General features: G+C 44.8%; 1 pseudogene across 1 annotated transcript; it reads right to left on the bottom strand.

The window, feature by feature from the left end:
• Positions 1-273: 273 nt before the first annotated feature.
• On the bottom strand, positions 274-962 carry LOC308649918 (ER membrane protein complex subunit 4-like; annotated as a pseudogene). Its single transcript has one exon. The product of its transcript is annotated as an ER membrane protein complex subunit 4-like (transcript).
• Positions 963-4810: the final 3848 nt, after the last annotated feature.

The following is a 4810-nucleotide window of genomic DNA, read 5'->3' as shown; positions in this document are numbered from 1 at the left end:
TCTTTTTTTTTTTTTCAACCATTTAATTTATTAAAAGGAGATGCTGCTATGGCTTTTGATTTAGCAGCAACCACTCTTTTGTTTACATAGAGTTCTGATTTTATTTGTTTTGCTCTGTACTGCAAACATAAATAAAGTTTTCTACATTATTTTCAGCCAGGGGTTGTGATATAGTTTCTTTGTGTTTATAGTAATATACACATTGTCCTTCTATGATTTGTCTCCTGACCATGGAGAAGAGAGCTTTTTGGTTCTTTTCAATATGAGTGAGTATACTTTAAAAAAAAAAAAAAAAGTATACTTAGGGAGCCATTTAGCTTAAAGAAGGATGTAAATGAGGCCAAATATATAGGCACCTGGTGCTTCCTTCTCAGGTTCACAAAAGTAATCCTCCACATTGAACTCCATTCTCTCAGGGGGCTCAATGAAGGCTAACCAGTCTGATGCATGTGTAGGTAGTAGTCCCATAGACTGACACTTGTAAACAGCCAATGCCAAACCCATTACGTTCCCAATGAGATAGACCAAACCCTGAAGAAACTTCTGGCTTGAACTCTCTAGCATCTTGAAAGTGGCTGAAATGGCCATAAGTGCTTGAATGGGTTGCCAGGCCATCATACACACCATCATAGTAGGGAAGATGGAGATAGTATTTCCTGCCATGTACATGATGAAGAGGTTCATAGGAATCTGCTTGAGGGGACCCAAGGCGATGTCCCAGCAGCGCTTCTCCACCAGGATCCGGTCTGTCTCCTGCATGCTGGTATCAGGTACTTGCTTGTCCAAGTAACCGACTGGGTATAGTGAGTCTCCCTGGCTACTGCCGCGGTCACTTCGGCCCCTGCTGCCTCCTCCAGGCCCGCTCAGTTCAATGGCCCATTTGAACCGCCAGCCTCGGTTGGCCACCAAGCCTCCTTGGGCCATCATGGCAACGGCCACTTCCTAAGGTTGCGAAGCCTCAAACAGAACCCACATAACCTCTTGATCAGCGAGATTAATGAGACCACTGGAGAATGAAAAGCCAATCAGTGCACTTGCTGTGAATAGGAGAGTCATTGGAGACAGGAGACATCCCTGATGCTTCCAAGGGAAGCTACATAGTCAAGCAAGACCTGGACCCATCCTAGCGCAAATGGCACTAGCAGAACTGAGAAGCTGCTCTCAAGTCCCCACTCATGAGCGACCCCTTGGGTACTTGGCTGACTCTTAACAATACATAGAAACAAAGTCAGTTTTGCCCAGCTTGATCTTAAACACCCAGCAAAAATAGTCAAACCAAAACACATCATTCCTGGGCATTTAAAATAATAATAATAATAATGATGATAGTTAAGTATAACTTAAGATGTACACTTGTGTTAGCCCTCAAGAATAAGTAAGACTGGAGGCTACAAAAGAGAGATTCTTAGGCAAGAAAGCCTAATACGGATCAAGAGAAACTGCCAAAGCCAGAAGTTTTTAGTTAGTTTAAGGCCTACAGATACTCGTAACCTACAAAAATAGGCTTGATGTTTGCTAGTATGATTATGCAGCCCTGGTAACAAAAATAGATATTTTACAAAATCAGATGACATTAAATAGCTTAACTACACCTCAAGAGGACAGAATGTTGGGTGTGAGGGAGACTCCCAGCTGAAGTTAAGTTTCCATCTCGTGAGAACATCACATAATCCCTTGCCCCTTCCCCTCCTCTCCAAAGGGCACCAAGATGAAGAGCTCCAAATACAAAAGTTTTCTCGACTAATCCCCACTGGACACAGTGTCTACTCACTGTTCCTGAGTCACCTTGCCAGTCAGTACCCTCCATGTCACCTACGCAACCTTTCTTAAGACGAAGCTTGCAAGCTCACACTCTCTGCCCTCTTCCTCTTCTTTCTTTCCTCTCTGCTCTTTCTCTTTCTCTCTCTGCTCTTTCTCTCTCTCTCTCTCTCTCTCTCTGCCCTCCTCCTCTCCTCTCTCTGCCCTACTCCTCTCCTTTTCTTCCCCTCTGGCAGCCCCCCAATAAATCTCTTGGTTGAATCTCTCTCTCAGGTGAGTCACTCCCCTTTCACAGACATCTGTGGCATTAAAGGTTAAGTGTGTTTACATTCCTGATAACTCTGGCTGTGTTAAAGATTATATTCCCAGGGCTGGAGTTGCGGCTCAGTGGTGAAGCACTTGCCTGGCACGTGTGAACCCCTGGGTTTGATCCTCAGCACCGCATATGAATAAATAAATGAAATAAAAGATCCACTCAACCTTGTTATGGGGACAACTTCTTGGCCCTCACACCTCCTGGCAAGAGATTATGGGCTTCTGTCATTTAATAGCAGGTCTTCTAGGCCTAAACAAGTCACTGGAAAGCCCCTACTCATATGAGCCCTCAACACAAATGGGCTATGGAATTTGTTCCCCTAGTAGCCCCCCCCCCCCGGGTTTATGGCAGGCCTAGTCACAGGAAGGGCAGGAATAACCACACTATTACCTATTTTCATCAGCTCTCCAATCAGCTAATAGGGGACATCCAACAGGTAGTCGAGTCTCTACTAACCCTCCAGAGACTCTTTAGCCTCTGTGGTCCTACAAAACCGCTGTGGACTGGACCTATTAACAGCAGAGAAATGTGGACTCTGTCTGTACCTATAGGAGGAGTGTCGTTTTTCTGTCAACCAGTCAGGGGTAATGAAGGACAAGATCAAACAACTATAAGAACAGCTAGAAAAGAGGAGATAGCAATGAGGCCAACAGGCTCCATGGGGAATGTTCAGTCAAGTGTAGCCTTGGTCCTCCCCCTTGCAGGATCCCTGTTAGTCCTCTTTATGTTTCTCCTAATAGGACCATGTCTGTTAATTTGCCCACAAAAGTTCCTGCAAGATCAGATACACAAATTCACAAACCAGTCAGTCAGTCAGTCAACCACTTCTTTAAGACTACCAGCCCCTGATGCCCAAGATGGAGACCTACGACTCATGACCAACTCCTCTGGCTCCAGAGACTCTGCCCCAATCTAAAACCCTCCCTGACCCCTTTTACAGGAATGAGATTCTTCACTCCTAAATAGCAAAAAGAAGCTACAGGAGAAAGTTTATCATCCCCACCCTAGGTATCTATAAAAACAAAAAGGGAGGAATATTGGCATCAGATCAACATTGGCTTTAGATCTGCCCTTTTAGGTTGGGAGCCATTTTTATCTAGAGACTGCTAGGTTTGGATTTAGGAGTCATTTTATCTACAGATTCTGAAGCAATGCTGCTTAGCCTCTCATAAGAACACCTGCCTGCTAGAGGGTCAACCCCACCCAGCCTGTACCATAACCCCTAAGCATGGTTGTGAAATTCCTCTTTCAGGCTATAGAGCTGTCTGTGAGTGCCCACAGGCTGTTGCTCTCCTCGGAGGGACAGCCTTGTCAGTTGGCTCCATGTTCTGACAATGTGTGGTGTGGTCTTTGGACTTTGCATGGACTCTGCGAGTGTCCTTCAATCCTCAACTACATTTTCTTTTCTCTCTCTTTTTTTTTTTTTTGGTACTGCTGGGGATTGAACCCAGGACCTTGTGCATTCGAGGCAAGCACTCTACCAACTGAGCTATATCCCCACACCTATTTTTGTTGTTGTTTGTTTGTTTGTTTTATTTTTTGCTTGTTTGTTTTTAGAGGCAGGGTTTCACTGGGTTGCTTAGCACCTCGCTTTTGCTGAGGCTAGCTTTGAACTCACAATCCTCCTGTCTCAGCCTCCCAAGCCTCTGGGATTACAGGAGTTCACCATTGTGCGGGACTCAATCTTTTTAATTTCTATAATCAACAAAGTCTCCAAAAAATTGAGTGACATAAATATGCTAATTCCCTTTTGTTTCCTTATTCCTGACTGTACTGAGGCTGGAATCCAGAGTTTCCCTGCCTATTGAGCAAGCCCTTAGCTGCAGTCCATCTGCTTTGTTTTAAGCAATTCCGCCCTAGGGCAATCCTGTGACACACCCCTGCAAATGTGGTGGACTGAGAGGCTGCGACCAGAGAATCCATTCAAGGCCAGCCTTGGCAATTTAGTAAGATTGGACAAGTCACTCAGTGGTAAAGCACTCTTGGATTTAATTCCCAATACAAAATTAATATAATAATTCTGCCTTAGAAATTGGAAGATGACTTTCTGGTAATTACTAATTCAAATGCCCTTGGGGTAATTAAAATTTCCGCCTCCAGGCCAATCCCAGCAATTCTGTGCATGGGGGTGGAGGCCACCTGCCCCTGCCCACCACCACCACCACCATGGTTGGCCAGGACTGGGGGCTGCCTTGCCAGGGGCTGCAAGAGCCAGAGGGCTTCCCACTGTGCATCTGGTTGGAGGAGGGAGATTGAACCAAGGGGATTTTACCACTACGTTTCATTTTATTTTTTATTTTGAGAATGGGTCTGGCAAAGTTGCTGAGGGTCTCATTAAATGGCTGAGGTTGGCCTGGGATTGTGCTCTTTCCTGTAGCAGTGGTCCACTTTATGCTGTGAATACAACCCTTGCTGCTCTGCCATTGTGACTTATTTTTTTAAGAAAGTGTTTCTTTCTCTTCCTCTCTCCCAGCCCCTTCCTATTCTCTCCCCTCCCTAATCTGCAGGTGTTATCCATCCTTGAGCACTCACCCACCACAGGAACCGAAGAGATTCAGACTTGCTGATGCAAAAGTTCCCAGAAATTACTATCTCTCAAATTAACAAATGAATTACCTCTTCAGACGTGGAACATCAGGAATGTATCCTTTGAATCACCTCTTTTAAAAAAAAATTTGTTTGAGGCTGGAGAAATCTATATGGGACTCTTTCGTGTCATTGCTTTAAAAAGAAAGT

The sequence above is a fragment of the Spermophilus citellus genome (assembly GCF_964194105.1).
Source record: "Spermophilus citellus genome assembly, chromosome: 1".
In the NCBI taxonomy this organism is placed as follows: Eukaryota; Metazoa; Chordata; class Mammalia; order Rodentia; family Sciuridae; genus Spermophilus; species Spermophilus citellus.
Note: the sequence above shows the minus strand (reverse complement) of the source record. Positions and strands in the feature narration are given on the sequence as shown.